Raw genomic sequence first — 23792 nt, 5'->3', positions numbered from 1 at the left:
GAAGGGAATCGGAGTTTATTTTCTGATTATAGATAACCTTAATGTAGTAGCAGCATCTAAATTCTTGGCAAGACAGATTTCTGAATTCATGGAAAATCTGAACTGAAAAAGCATGAACTAGGAAAACTCACTCATTCTATAAATGAGAAAATCAAGGCCCAGCCTATGTGAGAAATTTCCTGACTTTCTAATCAGGCCAGTAATTTGGTTTGTTTTTGACACTTTATTCGGGGGTTGGAGGAGGATGGAGTAGAGAAGTTCAAACAACAAACAAACAAGACCGTACGTGGAGGCAATAGTGCCAGACATTTTATATTTACTATTTCCTTTAAACCTCACAATAATCAAGATACAAATTTAATTTTATAGATGAAGAAAGTGATACCTAGGTTAAGTAACAAGTCCAAGGTCAGACAAGGAAATGAAAGTCAGAATCTTAGAAAATAGGCATAATTTTTTTCCTTAAGAGGAAAAAAAAAGTTGAAGAACGTATCTGAAATTGACAGTCATTTTCATAGTAATACCTGTCTGTGATTTATTTATCCAACAAACATTTATTGAATGCCTTTTTTGTGCCGTGTAATAAAAATAAACATACACTTACTCTGGAAGGCAGAATTTCACGTGGAATTGTGTTTATTTGGTTTTGTTTTGGAGGGTGGTTACTAGCTGTGTTAGGATGAAATAAAAACCAAGCTCTTCGTCATTTGGGTTGAATGTTGAAACACTACCCACTCTTTAGTGTCATCAATCTGTTGATTTTGGAAAATATGGTTTAAAAAATTTTTTTGCCATGCAGAAGTAGCTGAAGCAATGCCTTACTCTACAATCCCATGTGCCCTGGATTTAATTTAATAGCTGAACATGGTGTACTTTGAATTTAGGGAAAGAATTTTTTTTTTTAAAGAAGTCTGTATTCAAGTGGATATTTGATTAGGCAGGACTGCCCATGAGGACAGGGACCAGATTTGTCTTTTCACTGGCCAGCACCTGGCCCCCAAGTTAGCACTCGTATCAGATGGTCAGATTCCAGCCATTGAGCTTGAAGTTCCAGACTCTGTTTCTCAGATCGATAGGGATTCCCACCACCCACACCTGGAATTGACATATGGTTTTGTAGGTAAGAAGTAACATTATTTTGTGGCTTGCTGCTTTCTTTGGAATGGATTTAAATTGTGGAATGTGCTGTTTGCTTGGAGTTTATAACATGAAATTTAACTGTGAGCAGGCTTTAGTGTTTTGTCCCAGCGGGATTCCATTTTAAACAGTCTCCATTTATCTCTCAGAAACATGCTACTGAAACACTTTTCTATATCCTCTGGGAGAGGGGTCTGGCTGTGGGTGGCTTCTTAGGTGCCACTGTGGGAAGGAGAATTTCAGTCTCTGCAGAGCCAGCTGTCACCTTCATATTTCAACTGATGAATCCTGAACGAAAAGTGGTATTTTTCAATAAATTCAGTTCTTTGGGTTCTCACTTTCTGAGGAGACAGAATTCTAATTCATCCTCACAGATGTGATCCCCTGAGTTGCAATCTTTAGTATGCATTCATTCATTTATTCTTTCATCCAGCAAATGATATGGAAGCCCCACTGCATGGTAGGCCAGATGCAGAAAGGTATAGTAGTGAATAAGTAGACGTGATCACTGCCCTCCTGTCACATGTAGTCACTTGGGGATCAAGCAAGTAAACTTGATGCAGTATGATGAACCATTGTCTGTGGTAGCACATGGTATCATGGGAACACATAGGAGAGGCTTCCCAAAGAAGCATAACCACCTCTGTTCTCACTAGCTCACCCAGAAAATATAGAGAAGGGGTTGGAAGGACCCAAGCCTTGAGGCTGGGAGAGCTGCTTGGGAGGCTCTTGTACAAATCTAGGTGAGACATGGGGTGCCACAGAACCAAGATGCACGTAGACCAGGGCAATATATGTTCTGCCCTCTCCTATACTCCACAGTAGCAGCACTTTAATTACAGAGTCTTCTGTCTTCTTAGAAATGTGCAGAATAAGTATAAATAAATAAATAGCAAGATCAAGTGTACTTTCCCTTCCAACCAAAGCTTTTCTCATAGTATTTTCAAAGTGCTAAGAAACTTTTAAATAACACACCATGAGCATGACCAAAACGATGAATGAAAAACTTAAAATTAAACAAAGCAAATAATCTGTTTTCATTCTGGCAACCTTTGAAGCACATAGGCCTGATGACAGATCTCTCAGCAGCAACACTAATAAGCATTTATTAAGTGCCTATATTTGGGGATGGAAATACAAAGAGGTGGAAAAGCTTGATCCCAGCCCTCAAGAAGGACCCTGCTAGTCATCTGTTCCTTGTCAAAATTACCGTGATAAACAAGACACCTGGAGAGTGTGGCCATATGTAGTTATTCTCCTAAAGACCAAATAATAGGAAATGGTGGATGAATTTAAATGTGCAGGGCTGGATGACTGTGAGCAGTAGGAAGCCCCTCCTGACAGTGTGATTCACCCCAGGAGGGAAATGGACGGGAGACTACACCACAAAGTATTTTATGAGCAGTTACAACGTGTGATATATGTGCCCTTTGAAGGCAGAGTAAAAGGGTATGATTTAAAAATAGAAGTCAGCTTCTTGTAGCAGATTACATCAGCTTAAGTTGTGAGCTCACAGAAGAGCTTTTGCAGCCTGATGCCCTTGAGAGAGTCCTCCTGTGGTCAATTAAATGTCTTGTTTTTCTTGAAAGTCAGAAATGGGATGGAGGGTAATTATTCTAAATGGAATAAAAGCCATGTTAGGTGTAAGAAAATAGTTCTGAATCCTCTAAAGAGATAATATGGAAATGTATATGTGGGCATTTGTTATGAGTCAGAGTCCTTATAGACAAGGACAAGGGAACCAGCGTTTTAATGAGAGCCATTTATTAAATGGCTTAATGAAATCCTACAGCATTTGTCTAGGGTTTCATCACCATAATTCAAAAGGGTATCTAAAACATATTGTAGGAAATATGAATGATACACACTGGCATTCTTGGGCTTGTGTCTTTTTAAAATCATGTTAGATTTTGGAGAGCTGTTAATTTACTAAAGTCCCATTATCAAAGGATATGTTACTGTGAGAAGGTTTCTTAACAAATGGCTTAATAGGTGGGACCTCGCTGGGGTCATCAGCCCATGGTGTTCCTGTGTCCTGACTGAAGGTTTGGATCTATAGAGCTTGGTCAAGGACTAGTAAACAGCAGTATTGACATTAGAGAGTTTTTTTTTTTCCTGTGGACAAAGACTTGGGTTAATTAATTTGACAGTATCATTAATTACTGCTGAAATCATTGGTCTTTGTCAGAGGTCAGGCTCTTTTAGCAATTGAGGGCAGGTCCCACGGGAGCTGGAGACGCCAAGAGATGCAGGAGTATCACCACTCAGCCATCTCCTCATTCTGAGATAAAAAGCCTTTCCTTTTTGCCTGGGCCCTCCAGCTTTCTGGCTTACAAGAGTATTCTGCTTCATTTCAGTGCTAAGGGCAGGACTGAGACCCCCCAATAAGTTGTGTTGAGTGAGCATGGAGAATTTCAGGTTTGGGTCCACACAATAGACCAACACCACCGTGCCTGCTTAAGCAGTGCCTTGACTCCAGGACTTGCTTTAATTCATACATAAAAGGGAAGGGTGTTTGGCCCGTTATCAATTCTGTCTCTTCCAGTGCTACAATCCTATGCACTGGCTTGAGCTCTTTGATGAGGTGAAAGTTCCTTTTGTAAAGCTAACACACTCTTTAACCTATCTGTTTCATAACTCTCCATTTTCTTTTGTTGGTTTTTGGTGTGTGTTTGTTGTTTGTTTTGGTTGTTTAACTAGGGCCCCTGTTTTTTGTGGCCCCCAAGAAGACCAAATCGAGTTGCTAAACCTTACCCTTGGGTGGTGGTTTCTTTATACTACCTGAATGCCATAGGAAAAACATGCCATTTCCATATGGTACCACTGGGAAGGGAACAAATAATTACACCCTTGCTTTCATTTTTAAATTTCATGAGGTGAGGCCTTTGGGGCTCTATGCGTCTTTATTAATTTCCCCCCCCGAACTTGGCAAATGACAAAAATTAGTTTCAGGGTTAAGCCAAGACCATTTGGAATAGCAGGCATGAAACATAACTTACAAACCCGGTGTCTGGCCGGCTTTGGCTCCTGATTGGAAATAGAGACAAAGGAGCATGACCTCAGAGTTCGGATGGCTCTACCCTCTGTCTCCAGCCCTGCCTACACCAGCTGGGACAGCTTGGATAGGTCCTGGTAAGTCTATGGCAATTTTCTCAATCACTAAAGGAGAAATAGGTACTAGATGACCGCCAAGCTCTCTTCCAGCTGTAATATTTTTCAAATTCATTCTCTAAGTTGTTAAGGTCTGAAATTGTTAAGTTCATCTGTAGAGAAGTGCAGACACTGGTACAGAGCTAACATGTCCTTTGTCAGTGAAGTGTTTTCCTCTTAACTCTGGGTAAGTATTAGTCTTGTTGAGTCAGCTTGGTCTTGTCACTGTTGCTTTAATCTTAGACTCTGGAAAAGAATATTTCACTCACAAGATAAATCTTGGGCAGAGGAGACTTAAATTTTTACAAAATGAGTATAATTATATTTTTATTTAGAGAATACTTTTGCAAGGGTCAGAAACATATGGCCCATGGGCCAGCCACCTGTTTTGGTAAATGAAGATTTTATTGTAACATGACCATGCCCATTCATTTATATATTGTCTATGGCTGCTTGCATGATACCATAGGGGTATGAGTAGTTACAACAGAGACTGTGGTCTGCACAGCCAAAAATATTTAGCTTCTGCCCCTTTTACAGAAAAGAGTTGGCTGGCCCTTGATTTATAGACACCCCTAATGCATGCTGAAGTTAAGAAGCTTTAAAAATTTAAAAATGTCTAATTGTGATAAAACACATAACATAAAATTTGCCATCTTAACCATTTTTAAGGGTCCAGTTCAGTGGTGTTAAGTATATTCACTTTGCTGTACAGCAGATCTCCAAAACTTTTTCATCTTGCAAAACTGAAACTCTGTACCTATTAAACAACCACTCCTCATTTGCCCCTCCTATCATTCCAGCCCCTGGTAACTATCATTCTACTTTCTGTTTTTATGAATTTGACTACTTTAGATACCTCATATAAGTAGAATCATGCAGTATTTGCCTTTTTGCAACTAGCTTATTTCCTTTAGCATATTGTCTTCAAGGTTCATCCATGTTGTAGCATGTGGCAGGATCTTTTCTCTTTTCAAGGAATAATAATAGTTCTGAGGAGTAGTATTTCACTGTATGCTTATACCACCACATTGTACTTATTCATTTGTCGACAGACACATTTAAGTTGCTTCCATCACTTGGCTAGCGTAGATAGTGCTACTTATGGATATTGGTGTGCAAATAGCTCTTCAAGACCCTCCTTTGAACCGCAAATGCATAATAAACGAACATAATATACATCTTATAAATATTTGTACTCCTGAATGAAATTTAATCCTTCCATTGAATAAAAATAAGACTTAGGTTATACAAGCAAGGAGTTGTTTGATTTTATCATCCTAGAAAATACTGTCTACACAATACTAATTCATAATTTATATTCTGTAATTTCTGTAAGAATAGTAAATATTGATATGTTTAAAAATAAACCTATAGAATAGCATAAAAGCAAATGTTTTGGTTTGAAATAGATTTTTTCACAGAGGAGTGGAGAGGACTACTTCTCTCTTGAGAGAGGTATCAAATCTTTGCATATGGCATTTCTCCAGTTGTTTGAAGGAAAAGCCTGCTTAACTCTCAAGTTTCAGAGTAGACTGGACAAAAGTGTGTTATCGAAGTGTGAACTGATCCCGTCCAAGATAGTTTTCCTTTTGCCAAATTGTCTGGCTTTTCTTCCTAAGACTTATATGTATTGGATGGCATATACAAACCTGGTTTCTAGAATTTCATGGGTGATAATATACAAAACATAAGATTTTACTGAGTAGAACCATCAGGTTCCAGATCAAAATGCTACCGTATAATGAGCCCATTTTATAACAAGGGCTTCTCAGTGTGTTAGCAGCTAGAATGTCTTGGATGGATTCATTATTTCCGTATTTCATCATGTTGTGCTTTTGGCTGTAGGGTCAGAGGCGTGGCTAGTGCCCATGACACTCTCCCTCCCCTCCCCCTAGCCCAACCGCAGACTGTTCCATCTGCCTCTGTCTACTTTTGGTAGCTCCTGAAGAAGGTGTCATTTTAGATTATGGTTAAATGGAAATTCACTGTATTCAAGAAGTATGATATACTAGTTACTGTCTCTCTAGTCTCCGAGTCTGCCATATCTGTCTATCCCTCTAGATTAGCCTCTTCCTTTTGATTAACAGCTCAAATTCATCTTTCCCAGCTAGTCCTCTTATTCTCTCTTGGCAAATTGGTTGCAATTCTTGCCATCTTAAGGAATTTAGTGTAAAAAAAAGACAGTGGTAGCTGGTGGGTTAGCTAAGCACTTTGGTTTTAAATGTTTATGCTTTAGAGATTTGTCCCACTATGCTATTATTCTTATTTTACAAAATGGTGGCTTACTTAGGTACACAAAATAGAATGTGATTTTATTTAATTTCCAACAGAGGCAATATACTACTTCCTGAATGCCAGTAACTTCACAATACTGTACGTTGCTTTTATTTGAGTTAAAAAGAATTTTCTTCAGAAATATTCCTCTTCACAACCAGACTTTTCAGTGACGGAGAAAAAATCATGATTTGATGGTTTCTAAATTGTCACTTCTACATGAGACTGGATTTTTTAATTGGCTATGGAGAGTTAGTCTTTCAGAAAGAAAGCTCTACATCACAATTACTTTGGGAGAAATCTGTGTTCTGTGTTAGTTTGCCATCAAGGGATATTGAAAGGTTTTGAGTAGCACTCTTTAAATTGATTGGGTTAATTTTTGAGAAACCCCCAACAAAGCATTTCTAACAAGATTTATTCAAGTAGTAATCGCCACATGATGGAGTCAAAGGCTGTTAGTGGTTTCATGGGTTCTCCCGTCCCTCAGGAAAACTCAGAATCTTCTTGCATCCAAGTCCTAAGTTGATCTATACTTTATTGTTTGAACTATCAAAAGAATGAGTTAATAGAAAACTGGTATTTCGATTCACAGTTCTGAGATTTAAAAAAAAAGCAAATAGTAAGAAGATAGTTGATGATTCCTTGATCTCCAGAAAACTGACATAATACTAATCTCAGAGGGAAATTAGCCATGGATGCCCACATGTCACCCCATTTATGACTGGTTCATGGTGGCTCTGTTCGCTGAAGCATGCACAGTTCTCCACGAGCTACTTCTCTCACGGTGGCTTCATGTTGCCTCCTTTCGGAAATTTTTGGTGAAAGTAAAACTTTGAATAGAAAGCAGCTTTAAAGTGTGTATGCTGAACTCTTCTAGCATAAAACTTTCAGGACAATTCTAGGTGTAATAGAACTATTTGAAAAACTTCTGTTGCGTATTCAGCAATTATCCTACACTTAATCATTGCATAAGATGAATGAAATTCATATACAGGAGCCCTAAAATCTTACACTGGCCAATTTCACATGGACTCAGGGAGCCCTAAGAAGAAGCAGGCCCTTGAAAGGCCATTGGTATAACTTTGACATGCAATTCCCACATGCATTAATCAGGCTTCTGTTGTTCCCATCAAATGAAATATGATTTTAGGGCTTGGTAACACTTCACAGTTGATTGGCTCTTTCTATCCAACTACCCATCTATCTGTCCATCCATCTATTTAAATTCACTCCCCAGCTGTGATCTTGAGACAACTATTGTCATTTAGATGTTGATTCCTTACTGTGGTTCTTCTAGTGACTGCTGACATTGGAATAGGGGATACTTCTCAAGACAGATTAATTATATAAACAAATTGAAGAATATTGTTTTTTGTTTTTTGTTTTTTGTTTTGTTTTTTGTTTTTGTTTTTTTTTCTGCTTTGTTCCTTTAAATAGTTCCTCCCCTCCTCTGGGCTTGAGAGGTGGGACTCTGCATTCTTATAAGCAAACATAGTTCATGGATATTAGTTCATGTTCTGAGAGAGGTCCAGGCAAAGACACTTGGAAAATAACCCACATATAGGGAAGAAGAGCCATATGAAAAGCCCATAGATTAATGTATAGGAAATAAATAAATTTCTCAAATAGGGAAACTGAAAAGAAGCTAGCAGAGTAAAATTTATTACATTTAGGATCTTGTTCCCCTTTAATTTTTTCATCTTAAATTAGGGGGGAAAGGATACACGAGAACCTGGCAATAGTGATTGCTTCTTTGGCAGAGGACTAGATTGCGGGATGAGAGGAGAGGGTTGAGAATGAGGTTGGAGTTGCAGAACAGATAAGAGTGAGAACAGATAAGATTTGGTACAAGGAAAGAGATAAAATGAGAGGAAACTCCAAGTTGACAAAAACAGATGAGAAGCCAGGTTCCAAAGGTGATGTCACATGGGCAGCCAGATGAAGAAGTTGGAAGATGAAGTCATTTTCAAGAGCCATCAGCAGGAGGAGAGCCATGTGAGGTGGTGAAGTCACTGAAGAAAAGAAGGATCAAAGGCAGATGCCTGAGGGAAACCCACCAAAATCAAGAAAGAAGAGAATGCTTCTTTTGAAAGCCTTCACTGTTCTAAGAGAACTGGAACAAGCAGAGTTTCGCATATCCTGAAGGGTTTAGGGAAAAGGTGAGAAAGCAAGCAGATAACTTTTCCCATCTCCTCTCAATTGTGTCCTGGAAGGAAGGAGTTGTCTGAATTGCACCAGTGAGAATGCAGGGAAAAATGTTTTCCCAAAACAGAATCAAAAGGGGAGAGGGCAACTATTTTAGAGGGAACAGCCTCCATGTTTTGGACCCCACATTAGGTCTTTGCAGTTGCACTGCAGCATTGTATAGGCTGGTATTGGATCTCTTAACGTGGAGGTTTTCTGCTGGCTTGAATGACATGTTCTGTGTTCATTGTCCACATCTAATTCTCGTGCATGCTGATTAATATGCTCATACATCTTGCTGGCTCTAAGTATCTCTCTCAATTCTTCTCTCTAAATCTACCAATTTCATCAGTTCCTTTTAATTGGTAGTCTTACACATTTTACAGATGAAACTAAGCATACTTACATGCCTGTGAGCCCTGATTTTTGTCATTAAAATTTCTAGAGAAGTAATATCAGTTGTCATGAATCAATCTCTATTCCCTTTGGCTTCCCAGTGTTTATTTATTACCAGTTTATTTTTAATACTCTTACAAGGGCCTCTTAATGCTCCTAATGCTCTAAAAAGAAATTGAAATACATGCAGGTTCTAAACCACGCATCTTTTTGCACACACATTGTAGATTGGGCTCCCGCAAACAAAGTATACATGTCAAAATCAGATATGACTGGGAAGGCATAGGGACTTAGTAGCCACCAGGGCTTTCAGACTGCATGGGAGACTCAGGTTTCACAGATTTTATCATAGTCACCATAAATCAATGTTTTAAAAAGTTGAAAGCATCTTTAATTTTAAAGATTTCCATATCTTCCACATCCAGACTGTGTAGGCGATGCTTCCTCACCCTCCTTCCCCAAGCCCTGCCAGGAAAAGCCAATGATTTGTAAATTGAAGCTATGTCAGCTAAAGCTTTTATTGGTACTTATTATCTGGGCCTCCGTCTGCTTTTAATTTTAATTCTCTGCTGAAAGAACTAGTTTGGCCTTTCTCTTTTTTCTTTCTCTTTTTCTTTCTTTTAATTTTTGCACATCTTTCCACTTTAAAAAGCAACAGCTAAAAGTAGTGATGTGAGCCAGACAATGGTTTCCAAAGTTAGCGTCCCTCTTTCCTATCCGTAGTGTATTTTGGGTTTGGGGCAAACCTCTTGTTTTCCATATTGACCTACTTGCCTCTCTTCTCTGCCTGGCATGTCCCCATTTCCTCCACCATTCTACAATTTCAGCTAATACATCATGTAAGTAAAGTAAACATTAAGAAGTTGATGCTAGGAAAGAGTGTTTTGAGAATAAAATAAAAGACTTAATCAACTTTTTCACCTATTCGATTAAGAACAACGTATTTTAAGAGAATGTTAAACATGAGTTGTGCAAAAGTCAAAATACTGCTCATTTTAAAGATATCTTTTTTCTAGTACAAAAGCACAGCCGATATTTAAGTCTACACTGAACAATATGATCACTTTATTTATATGAGATAATTAACATATTTGAATTTTTTCCCAGCCTCGAGTTTTTCTTAGCATTCTGCCATACAGATAGATGTAGCAGCCACTTAAATATGTACACAATGCGGAATATTTCTGATTAAATATTTGTAAAATGCTCTTCAGTTTAAAAAGCTGTTTCATATTCATTACTTCATTAAAGCTAGACAGCAGCAGTTCAGCGAGGGCATGAATTCATTGTCCTGTTTCTAAGCTAAGACGGAAAAGGCAGAGTCTGACTTACCTTTGGCTACTTATATGAATTGGAATTTGGACCCAGGTCCTCTGAATCCAAAAAATTAATGCTCCTTCTACCATTTCTGCCCCAAGTTCTTGCTAATCCAATAAGTGGATCCCTGTGTGTAGTGAGAGAAAATGTTTTTGGGGGGGAGGAGACCAGTTTTGCATTAAAGTAGCAGCCACATCTTCCAGCACATTCTGCATCCTCTGTTCTCATTTTTTTCTGACCCCAAAGACTTATTATACTAGTACTCTTAAAGAGTATTTGGAGTTTTTCTTCTCACCAAGGCAACCTGTCAATTTGTCTTCTAATCTAGTCACATTTCTGTATTCAGCATTTAGTACTTCTGTTGTACCTTGCTCTCTAAGTGCACTTTTGAAGGGAAATGACTGGTGTTCAGCATGGGTTCCTTGGGGTCAGGTGCCTGAATCCATAGCAATATACTTTAAGCTCAGAGCCCAATGTCTGAACAAATGCTGTAAGGCTCATGGATGGAGAGTAGACATCACAAAGGCCAGCATTCTCTCCAAGGCTCCTGTGCATATCAGCCTGTAGGTTTAAAACCAGTACAGTATGGAAAGATTTTGACTCCTAAGAAGAAAGTATCCAAGGCCCTACAGCAAATAGGCACAGGTAGATAGCAGGCCATGCGATGTTTCCAGTGAAGGACACACATACAACCGACCCTGAGTCAGGGCCTCTGTGGCCCATGTTGAGCATAAGAATCTTCTGAGAATCAAGTTGGACACAGAGAACCCTGAGTCCCACCTAAGGATTCTGATTCAGGAGGCCTAGGGTGGGGCCCAGGGCTCTGATTTTCAGTGAGCTCCCAAGGTGATTCTCTTGCTGGGGAATCCTTGACCACATCTTGACATTTATTTTCCCAGAGCACCACTGTGGGATAGCTGATGCTCATAATGATGACTGATCCATCAAAAAAGGTGATTTTGCTCTTTCAACAAGATAGACATTCAAAAGGACAAGTGTTTCATAGATGAAGATTTCTTATTTTTAAAGTATTTTTAAAAAATAGAGGAAACTTGAATTATATGGAAAAGTCAGTTAAATGAAACCACTTGATTCCCCCAGGGATTCTACTATATTAAGCATTATTGTGCTTTTTGGCAATCACCATATATGTTTTCTTAAACCCTAGAGCCTGGAGATTTGTATACCACAGACACTCAAATATGCTTACTTTGCTCATCTACAATTAGTATTAATCTTGCTAATTAAATATTTTCTCCTATTTCCATTAAATTCCCCTCAGTGTTCTCCAGGCTGACTCAGAAAACTGAAAAAGCTAGAATGGAGCCTCAGGTTAGTTAATATCTAGAATTGATTCCTCAAGATCATGCTGCTTTGTGGGCACATGGCAAACAATTCTGAGAATTCATTTATACATGTTCAACACAGGGAACTTTCCAGGAGCAATCTGGCACTGTTAGTGCCCTGATATGCATGTTAAAAAAATGCAGCATCACAAGTAAATCTCCCCCCTCTACATCCTTCCTGGTTCATGTGGTTTATCTAATGCCTGGAACTGGTCCATCCTCTTGGGACAAGATCATCCTAAGACAGAGAAGGCTTCATCACCAGGTTCTGTAACACTGCCATCGTTTTACTCTGTGGTTTGTTAGGGCTAACATTATTCATAAGAAATAATGTCCTGGCTGTGAGGTACTTTCTGTAGCGAGTACCAAGATGTTGAGAACGAGTCAGGGATGGTATGAAAACAGTAATTCTCGTTTGTTGTAGAATGACATTTATGGCCATGCGTGAGAGGCTGTGAAATTATAAAGGAAGACTGTCAGGAATATAGTACCTTGGCATTTCTTGACAAATGTTCAGCCATTCTTGAATAGGACAAATGAAACTTTGAAGTTGAATGTAATAGTAGAAATAACAAAATTTGTAAATACATTATTAAAGATTTATCATGTGCCAGCATTTTGCATAAATAGGCTCATTATCATGATTCCCTCTTGACAGACAAGGATTTTGAAGCTTAAAGAGGTTAAATAACTTTCTCATTGCCACACAGAATGTGGCTGGGCTGGGGAGCAAGGGATTATAAATTTTCTCAGGTCACATCTACATGCACACCGCCTTATTTTCTAGATTGGAAGTGTTTTCTTTCTGCCCATGCATGGTGGGGACTTCTAGACTTGTTCAGTTAAAGGAAGTTAAATATTCTCTCTCGTTTCAGTTTAAATGCTGAGTTTATTAAAAATTTGTCTTCCTGCTAGCACTAGTTTAAGTAGTCTCTTTTTGGATGATCTTTCAGAATTCCATCCTACTTCTTCTCCCTGGAGGACATTGGGCTATGTCCTGGAGGTGGGCAGAGAAGATGGTGTCCTTGAAGCCACCCTTAATCCCCAGGCTCCTTTCTTGTCTTTGCTGCAGGATAGCCAGTCTATACTTGCATGTTCTGTCCCTGAAGCCTGTGGCTGGGATAAGCCATCTCTTTCTCTTCTTTGGCAATCTTCTAGGAGCTTCAGCCACCTTCCCTTGATGAATCACCCTAATGGTAACTCAGATTACCTTAGGCTCCAATTTGGCCTCCAACCTAGGGCCACTCCCTGGTAAGCTCACCAACCTGCGCCCTCAGTCACCTTCCTTTTCCTTCTAAAGGTCATGTGAGATCTTCTAGATTTCTTCCTCTCCACACCCCAAGAGCCCAGGGATATCCAGGGGAGCGAAATTCCACCCTGCCTCATCAGCTGCACTGCTTTACTTGGATGCAGCCTGTCCTATTTGGAGCAAAGACAGGCTTGAGAGGCAGTCTCCTTGCAAACTCCTAAGCAGGCAGTGAGGTAGACCACATTCTGCCTTTAGTGTTTACTACCATGCTGGAAGAGAGGCAGACACATAAATGACAACACCAGTATAGTGAGCTATACCATAGTCCCAAAATAGGGAGGAAATGATTTCTCAGCTATTCGCTGTTCTGTTTCTTCCAGAAAATTTCCTTTCTCCTTCCTTCCATTTCAATAACAGGTGCCTTTTCTTTCTCAAGCTGACTAGCAGAGTGTCCCTCAAAATCTTCATCAGATCCTCTAACCTCTTTTCACTGTCCTCACAATTCTTTAAGTGAGCTAATCCGGTATCACAGATGCCACTCCATGTTCTAGGTATTGATTGCTGGACCTCTCCCTTTAGGCCTGATTTCTCACTTATGATAACAGGACACCCTAAGAAATCTAAGACTGTGGGTCTCCTCACAGGCCACAATCCACTTGACATGACATTGCCTTCTCTCCATGTCCTGTCTCCTCCTCACATAAGCCTCTTATTTTTACAACTTACTTGGCTTTGTTGATGGCCCTACCAGTCTTCTAGATTCAAGACTCAAAACCTGACACATTCCTTACCGTCACTCTTGTTATCCAGTCAGCCATCATATACAGCCCACTGAGACGTCCTTCAGAATGCTCCTTGCCTTGGTCTCCTCCTCTTGCTTCTTGTTGAAAACACCCTAGTCTTGGATTTCCATCGCCTGGGGCTTTAATGAAAGACCTCCTAGCAGATGTCACTTCTGCTCTTTTGCTTGCCCCTTTCACATTCCTCTCCCTCCCCCCAAACCCCTCACCCAGACTCTTATACTAAATAACACCTTCTCTAGTGGTCTTGATGGTCTTGTCACGCTGAATCTCTGCTCAAGGATCTCTTCTGCTTCTCTGTTAACCTCCCCCTTCTCCATGTTCTCTGTGACCTTGCCCATGTTGTCCATCCAGTGCTGGCCCACACTTCCTTGCAGTTAAACTGGAAGTTCTGTAAACAGACCAGGTTGCAGCACTACTTGGCAGTAGAGATCCTGAAGGAATAACTGTTAATGTGGGAAGAATCCTAAGGGAACTGAAAAACATCTTCCTTTTTCTGTAGATTTTAAAGCAGTAAGAGGTAGACTAATTTGGATGTTTTAGATGCAGGAGCCAATAGGTGATCTTGTTGGGTCCTCTTCAGATAGAAGTGTACATCCGTCCACATGACAGTTACGTCTCGTAAAGAAGTCTGAAAAGCCTTCTGCATCTAAACCAAAGAGGTTAAGTACGCTATCAACCTTACCTATGTTGTTTCTATCTTAGTAATGAAATGTGCATGCTTCCTCCAGATAGAAGCCCAATACAAGGACCTTAAATGAGATCTGCTTTGTGACTCCCTTCGGTACTCTTTATTTATTTATTTTCTCCCACTGCTTCAGTAAAAAATATCGTTCCTTTTTCATTTGTTCTCTCAAGCATTTTTATATGCCTGTTTGTGCATTAATTGAGAATCCCTTGTCACTGGGAGAATAATTCTTTTTTTTCAAAAGCACTTTACAACCTTGCTGTTCCTCATTATCTTCCTTTGAAACGAGTCAGCAAGGTCTGCCTTATCCTTTAACATCTAATGTTGTGCCTTCTGTAAAGGCAGAGTTTTTCCTTGAAACACTGGTCAGGATTCTGGTTCCCCTGAGTCTCCTAGAAAGAGGCCCCCAGAGAAGCAGACTGACCCTTCTGTGATGAACAGTAGCTAAAAAATTGATGGGAATGTTGATCAAGAAAAAAAATCAGATTTTTAAAAAGACATGTGAGTTCCTAGATGTTTGCCTTCTCTGTGGCAATATTTGTGGATTTTTACCATTTTGCTTTGATTGAGGAGCAAAAAGTTACATTTGCAAAAAGAGCACTCACTTCAAAGATAATCTACTGTCAACAGAAACTCTAGGCTTACGTTTCATTCTTTGATCTTCCTTCCATTGCTTCAGTGAGCAACTATTGAATGTGCCTGTTGTATTGGATGCTATGGAAAATAGAACAGAGATATAAAATCATCCCCTCCTCAGTTTTACAGTTTAGGTGGGGAGATAAGACATACACTTGTAAGAGAAAATCTGCTGGGTTGCTTGGCATTCAGATGAGTACTATGGTCCCTGTATGGCATTCCTTAGATTCCTGTCCCTTCAGAACTGCGTAAGGGTACATGAAGTCCCATCTAAATTGGGTGAACTTACCACTTTATTCTAAACTGAATATATTTATATCCAAATTAAAATTCATAAGCCATAGGAGGGAACAATCTCTAATAATAACTACTCACACTCAGAGTGTTCCGTTTTTTTCACCTTTCATTTTATAAGTCATATCTCATGTGCCACGAGAGAGACGTCATAAGGAGGAAGGTAGAGGCTCCCAGAGTTTGATTTACGCGTGGTTGTGCTGGAGAGCCTGCTAGAACTGGCACAGAGACTCTTGCCTGGTGGACTCCAGGTCTAGTGCTCCTTTCAGCCAGAGCATGACTTGGTAGAGAGCTGGTCATGAGACTGACTTCACCAGCCAAGCTTTCTGCCTGGGAAATAGTAGGAAATAAGCTTGAAGTTACTCATAGATACTAAGGATCTGTTTATTTTTTATTAAAAATTTTTTTTGATGTTTATTTAGTTTTGAGAGAGAGAGAGAGAGAGAGAGAGAGAGAACACAAGCAGTGGAGTGGCAGAGAGAGAGAGGGACACACAGAATCTGAAGCAGGCTCCAGGCTTTGAGCTGTCAGCACAGAGCCCAACACGGGGCTCGAACTCACAAACCGTGAGATCATGACCTGAGTTGAAGTCAGATGCTTAACCGACTGAGCCACCCAGGTGCCCCAGGCTGTTTATTTTGGGGGGTCAAGAACAAGGAAAAACAGCATTATGGTGACTGCCTCCTAGAGGCACTACCAGGTTTTGGAGAAGTGTGTGTATGAGAGAGAGAGAGCGAGAGTGAGAGCGTGCAAGCACAGGAGTATGAGAACACACAGGCATGTTCATAACCAGCAATGTATCTGCTTCCAGCATTTTTCCTGCCTGTCTTTACATGATTAAACCACAGTTGGAAGCGGTGAGCTACATCAGTAGTGGATACTTGAATTCAGCAGCTCTCCCCACCAGTCAGCACCTCTGTATCCCACGGCATTTGGCCAGTTTTCTGCATTTTCTTCATTGTTCGAAAACAATCCTGGGGTTTCTCTGTGCTTGCTTCTGGTGCTTTGGAAGTTTCCATCCTCAACTTGATGTAACTCATTCTCCAAGCATGTGTGAGTTTCCTCCCATTGAGCACACGTGGTGCTAGGCAACCTTGAGGGCACACAGCTTAAAAGGAGACAGCAATTTAAAGAAAAGAAATCATAGATTAATGTAAGTGATAGATATAAATGTGTAAATACGAACATGTAACATTCAGGGCATTTCCTGGGTATCTGACTATCCCATTACCACGTGCTATTTTATATAAACTGGACAAGCTGGCTACCTTATTCTTAACAGGCTCCCGTTAATATGGTTACTTGACTCATTGCAATAAGGGAAGAAGAAGAGCAGTACTTCAATTTACAGGTGCCATTAGGTGTTAGCATTCACTCATTTAACAAAAGTTTTGAACCACTACAATGTGCACAGCACCAGGGTTACAGTGCTGAGCAAAAAAGCCACAATCTCTGCCCTCACGTAAGCAATAGGGAGATAGACACACAATAAATATTTCATACTGAGGAAGACATAACTAAAAATTGTGACATTATCTGTGAGAGAAAATTATAGTTTGCTATGGGAGTATAACTGGGACCTCATTAAGATAGGAAAGGGAGAGCAGGCTTCTCTGTGTAGGGTTCCTGATTTTAGTTTGGAGCTTGAGGGATGCAGTGGTGACAGCCAGAAGTTTCAAGGGTGAGCTCTGTGTGAAAATAACAGCATGCAGGAAAGTCCTGAGGTGAAAAGGGGCTGGGAGGAAAGAGATCTAGGTTGTGGGAGGATAGTCAGTGAAGGGCAGGAGGCAGGACATGGTGGACTTTGTAGAATAGGTAATAGTCTCAGAATTTAAGTTTAAGTACACTGAAAAGCTATTTAAAAATGAGGGGAGGGAGTGAAAAATAACAGATTTGTGTTTTTAAATGGTTACTCTGCTGTATTTTTGAAAGTGTACTAAGAAATGGGTGAGGAAGGGAGTGGAGGGCAAACACGGATTGAAGGAAAATATTAATGTAGCGTTAAGGTGACTAATGACGGTGGTTTGGACAAGGGCAGCAATAATCAATGTGAGGAAAAGTTGGGGCATTTAAGATCTGCTTTGGTGTTAGCATGGACAGAAGTTGGTGAAGGCTTACCTATGGAGAGAGAAGAAGAGTCAAAGATGGGCCCTACATATCTAGCATAGTGGAAAGAGGTAGCCTTTACTGAACCAAGGAAGACAGGATGAAAGGCAAGTTCGGGCATAAGAACAGTAATTTATTCTTTGAGTACATTATGTAGGAGTTGAGTGTGAGAGACTCTCAAGAGAGGTTGTGTATTTCATTTTGGAGCTCCACAAAGAGGACTAGGTGAGATACATTTAGGAATTGTTGGTATCTGAGACTGATAATGCATGAGAAATGATGAGATCCCCTAGGAGAGGGTTTAGAATACGAAGAGAAAAAGGACTAGAATTTCAGCATTTAAGGGTTAAGTGTGGGAGACACCAATGAAATAAAGAAAAAGCAAGATTATTTGGTATCATGGCAACCAAAAAGAAAAAAAAAAGAAAGTGTTTCAAAGGAAGAATCTGTCAACTCTAAATTTCCCCACTGTTACATTAAGTATCAATATGAATAAAAGGTTTCCAGATATAGCATCAGCCAAATCCATTTTATAGGATTATTGAGTAAGTGTTCATGTATGGATATGAGGAAAAGGGAGATATGACATGGAGAAATCTCTTTTTGAGAAGATTGGATGAGAAGTAGAGTGTGGAAGAAGCTTGAGCCTGATTTTTCCTGATAGGAGACACTAAAGCTTGTCCGACTACAGATGAGTAATGGGAGGGAGATGGAATACCGAGTTAAAGATAATGAAGAGAAAGGGCCATTGTAGTGCTGGTGGGTCCTCACCTAGAAGACTAGAAGGATTAGAATACAGAGCCCACACAATGAGAGTGGTCTTTGGTAGAAAGAGGAGAGAGAAAGAGAGGGGGAGAGAGGGGAAAGAAATGGTGGGAAGACAGTGGATCTGATTGTAGGAAAATTAGGAAGTTCCCATATCATGGCTCCAGTTTTCTCCTTGAAGTATCAGAAATATACATCCCCTGAGAATAAAGGGAAAAAAGAAGAGTTGGGTTTGAGAAGATAGGACAAGCATGACGTATTTGACTAAAGAAACATTCAGTCTCTTGAATGCCTAGTTGAAAGTAGTCATCAGGGCCATCATGTATAGCTCTGTAGGTTGTGCATTGTACAAAGTTGTCATGCCCAAGAGGGGCGCTATTCACATCATAAGCATAGGTTTGTATATATATTATGACAGGTTACTGGCAGAGGGCAGTAAAGTATCTTGTTCTTAAAAAACTGAGCTATCACCCCAGCTTCCTGACAGAGAAGTGAAGTGTCTTGAGGAAGGGATGTATTTTAAGTCCCACACAGGCACCATTTGGGATACTTGTATTGGCACTCACACACTTATAGGATAATACCACTCTGCGCCATGGGTGACTTTTCTTCAGCAGCATACAAGTTACTGCAGGCACAGACATGAGAAGGTGGGTGATTAGATCCATCCATTGATGGAGTTTTCCAGGCAGTTGTGACATGAGAAATGTCACATGAGAAATGTGACATGAGAAATGAGAGTGGACATGAGAAATGCTGATGATATCAGCCAAAGAGATGGTGCCCACAGAGTACAAGCTAGATGAGGAGGAAAATGAGGAAGGAGGTTAGTGGATCTGAACTATCAGTGAGAATGAAACCTAGGCTATTATACTGGGGATTTCTGAGAAAGTGAGTCCCAAGGATAGGAAGCTGTAATCAAAGAGTATGAAATTTAATTGGCGATTTTGGAGGTAGGGAGTTTCTGGTGAAGTCAAGGTTGGTGTAAGGGAGGAGAAAGTATGCTGATAAGATTTCTCAGTATTTACTCAGTAGTGCAAAAAAAGTATCTTGTATTTTTTTCCTTTAATTTTAATGTACTCAGTCTAAACTAGAAAAGAAATAATGTCCCTAAGACTAAAAAACATGATTATCTCAATTTTCTGCATTTGAGCTCCAGAATATGAAAATAGAAATTAAATAGAAATCATGGTCAGTGTTGTAAAATACAGTTTTATGTACATGTGTTTTCTCAGATGTTGCTTGGCTATTTCTTGGAAATTACTGAGAGGATTTTAATTATTTTTTCTCTTTAATGATCTGAAAAATGTTTCAGCTCTGTTATTTTTTACAGAGGTAAGGCTTGCTTTAAAAATAAACCCTCTGTGTGGGTATGTCTAAGTTAATGCCCATGGATAGGAAAAGGTAGTATAGAGACTCAATAAATTATTTTTGAAAGTAGGCTAGCACACTGGAAAGCTATTTAGATGTGATAAAATACTAATTACTATGAATACAGAAATAGCAAAAACAAACAAAACAAAACCCTTTATCGCATTTTAGAGATAAAGTAATGGCTTAGGCATAGACATTTAGGGTACATTTAAGCTCAAATTTAGGAAGTATGTGAAATTATTATCTTGAATTCGAGAGGGATCAGAACAATAACCTCCATATTGGACTATGTCTGGGATACAGGAATATCTTGTTTCTCCCTAATATTCCTGCTCACTTGAATGGATATTTGGATGCTATTTCAGTTACTATGGCTGAGTAAATTACTCCAAAACTTAGTAGAATGAAACAGCCATTTATCATGTTCACAGGTTCTGTGGGTCAGGAATTCAGACAGGGCACAGAAATGACCCCTTGTGACTTCCAAGGCAAAGGACAATACAGCTTCAAACTGGCTCTTTTTCTCGGGATGCTTGCCCTTGGAACCTAGCCAGCAGCCAGCATCAACCACTAGACATGTGGGCAGTTGGGGCTTCCTGACAGCGTGGTAGCAACCCCACATCAAGAGCAAGTTGGAAGCTGCATTGCCTCCTGTCTTGGAGTCATATAGCATCATTTCCTCATTCTGTTCATTAAGGCAGTTAGTTACAAAGTCTCTCCCATTTAGGACTGAAAATATTGCTGTCGCCATTTGTGCAAAATACACTCGGCCGCATATACCTATGAGCTCCTTTAAACATTTTTCAAAGGTATCTTCCTGACATCCATTGGCACTCACATTATGTGCCACTGAATCGGTGATTGCAAAAGCTCTAGAAAACAAAAGAACCTCAGGTACAGACAGGGTCAATTCTCTGAGAACATCTAAAGGATAGTTACCTCTCCTGCCTATCCCAAACCTTCATAACCCGCCTCAACTGAATCCTTCACCCTCACCTTGAGCCCATGACCATGCCCCCTACTTCAAAGAGTACTCCCTGCTTTCTTTCCATGCCCTTCTCATCAAAACTGTTTAAAAAAAAAAAAAAAATCTCCACTTACCTATTCTTATAATTCAGCCCAGATACTCTCCTGGAATGTTTGTGCCTTCCCAAAATCCAAATCCTGTCAAATGTTTTTCAGACTTTAAAGAACTTCCTCTCTACCGTTTTACAATGTTAACCACTCCTTCCTGCTTCAAGCTCTGTGACCTTGACTCTGATATTCTATACCCTAGTCTTCCTCAGAACTTTGCTGTCTTTCATTGCCACCTGTTCCTTTGCAGGCCATGTGAATGTTGGACTTTCCCAGGGTCACATCCTTAGCTAAATAGTCTTCTTAACTTTCATGCTTTTCCTGAGTGATCTGTTCATGCTCCTGATTTAACTACAGTTGATTCCAAAATATTTATCTCTAGTATAGTCCTCTCCCTCAAACCCACCCAAATATGCCCAACTCTCATGTAGAGAGGGACCAGCACTTTAAACACAGGACATCAAAGAATGATTTCATCTCCCTGTGCCCCTGTATCACCACCCTTTACCACCACGCCCATAATAATTCACTTCTTTATTCTCACGGAGGCTTAAAGTCTAAGAAATATCTGGGTACCGTACTTTCTTGTACCTTCTGTATCTAACAGATCACCAGATTTGTAGATTTTGATCTTCTAAATATTTCCCAGATCTGTGTCTTCTGTAAGCCTACTGTCTCAGCTCTCCTTCAGATCTTGTGACTGATACCGGTCTGGACTACCAGTCTCCACTATGCCTCCCTGCTTCAAGTCTGCCTTCCACACAACCAGTGTGATCTAAATGAAACCAAAATCTAACCACATCACCTCTCTGTTCAGTGGCTGCTGAGGCCACAGGACTGAGTTCAAGCTCCTCAGCATCCCACAAAGCCCTCTGTGGTTTTGTTCTTGTCCAAATCGAGGGCCTTGCCTTACACCACTTCCAGCCCCATATTTTATGCTGCAAAAGCATCAAGCTGCTTGGCTTAGTTTCCTCCAAACAATGAGCTGTTTCTTACACTCATATTGTCTCCTCTGCCAAGAGATGGCCTGAGGTCAACACCACTTCAGCAGGTAGTTAGTTGATACTGCCACATCCTTGAAACAGTAGAAGTATGCAAGAGAAGGGGTGTGGAGTAGCACAGTGTGTAGGGCAGGATGGGTGGATGTTTGTGACAATGGGTGACATTTACTCAAACCACATTTTCTGCCCTAGGCCATTAGCTTGTATTCTACTTCCATATTTTGGCTTGTGGTACACCACAATCAGTATTGTTTGTCACATGCACAACTTACAGAAACTTTAATTTTCAAAAAGAAGATTCATAGAAATGTTATTCCGGAATATATGCAGTACTCTTCTGATAAAGCTATATCTTACAGCAGACATTTTTGGTGAATTGCCTAACTACCCCTACTTACTCTAAGATAGTAGTTCTCCAGGTGTGCTCCCCAACCAACTGCGTTAGCATGACCTAGGAACTTGTTAGAAATGCAGATTCTTGAAACCTACCTTACACCTATTGAATCAGAAATCTGGGCAGTGGGGTTCAGCAACCTGTATTTTAATAAGATCCTCCAGGTGATTCTGATCTGTGTACAAGTTGGAGAACACATTGGAGGCTGTCTTAGATGGTCTTGAAAATTCCATCCTCTGTAACTAGTTTTAGAATATATATAGGTAACCCAATTCTGGCTTGTGAAAGGTGAGAGGAAGTTGATTAGGTTGCTGCAAGCCTTATGGGAAAAGTGTCCTTGCTCCTAAGAAGGATACTCAGAAAAAGATCACTTCTGTATTTATCTGTATATTACCATGTCTGGATGTGACCCTTGGAAGTGCCTCAGCCTTCTTGGGACCACGAAGTGTACCAGTTAATGTTAGGGGCAACATGCTGAGAATGACCAGGAAACTGGAAAGAACTTCGTAGACCCATTGAAATTAGCCAACTTTCTTAATTATTTAGTTCTTTTTGAATCAGTGTCTGATCTTGTTTAAAACAATAATAAAAAACATTGATGCATGTACTTAATTGTTATATATGTCTGGTATGTTTGCTAAAGGCATCTTTGCCATAGACATCATCTTTGCTACAAGCATTTTTGTAACAAATATTTTCTTTTTTTTTTATTAAAAAATTTTTTTTGGGGGGGGGGCACCTGGGTGGCTCAGTTGGTTAAGCGTCTGACTTCAGCTCAAGTCATGACCTCCTGGTTCATGGCTTTGAGCCCAGTGTCGGGCTCTGTGCTGACAGCTCAGAGCCTGGAGCCTGCTTCGGATTCTGTGTCTCCCTCTCTCTCTGCCCCTCCCAGGCTCATGCTGTCTCTGTCTCTGTCTCTGTCTCCCTCTCAAAGATAAATAAACATTAAAAAAAATAAACAATAAAAAAATTTTTTTATTGTTTATTTTTTTTTGAGAGAGAGAAAGAGACCAAGCACAAGTAGGGGAGGGACAGAGAGAGAGGGCTTGAACCCACGATCTGCGAGGTCCTGTCCTGAGCTGAAGTCAGATGCTCAACTGACTGAGCTCAACTGACTGAGCCACCCAGGCACCCCCACAAGTATTTTCACTACGTAACTAACTGGTCACAAGGCAGTTTTGTCATAAAAGATAAATCATGAAAAATAAAAGAGGGACATAATGAAAATGTATATAGAAAGGGTTCCTAGGTATTTTTGCTATAAGCATCTTTGTTATAGGTATCTTTGCCACAAGCAATAATCTTTATATACATTAGTAAAAAGGACATAATGAAACATGAAAAATGAATAACAAAATTAAAAAGATTTCATCATGAAACACCATATTTGAACACATTCAGAATATTTGCTGTAGATGTATGGCAACCCTGCACAAATGTCTGATTTTATCTTGTGGATTGTCCCTGAGCACTTGTCTTCAAAGTCATTCATAGTGTTCATAGTATTATACTTCCTTCTTTTTTGTGCTTGTTGATTTGCCTCCTCATTTAGCATCTCACTTTTTTTTTTTTTGCTAAAATTTCTTCCTTTCTTTGCAGAAGTA

At 39.9% G+C, this 23792-nt stretch overlaps 1 protein-coding gene across 24 annotated transcripts in view; it reads left to right on the top strand.

The window, feature by feature from the left end:
* Positions 1-23792, top strand: part of ICA1 (islet cell autoantigen 1) — a 150366-nt gene that overhangs the window by 40487 nt on the left and 86087 nt on the right. The gene's annotated exons all lie outside the window — the stretch shown is intronic.

The sequence above is a fragment of the Felis catus genome, chromosome A2 (assembly GCF_018350175.1).
Source record: "Felis catus isolate Fca126 chromosome A2, F.catus_Fca126_mat1.0, whole genome shotgun sequence".
NCBI classification, from domain to species: domain Eukaryota; kingdom Metazoa; phylum Chordata; class Mammalia; order Carnivora; family Felidae; genus Felis; species Felis catus.
The sequence above is the reverse complement of the archived record's forward strand: the minus strand, read 5'-3'. Positions and strand labels throughout refer to the sequence as shown.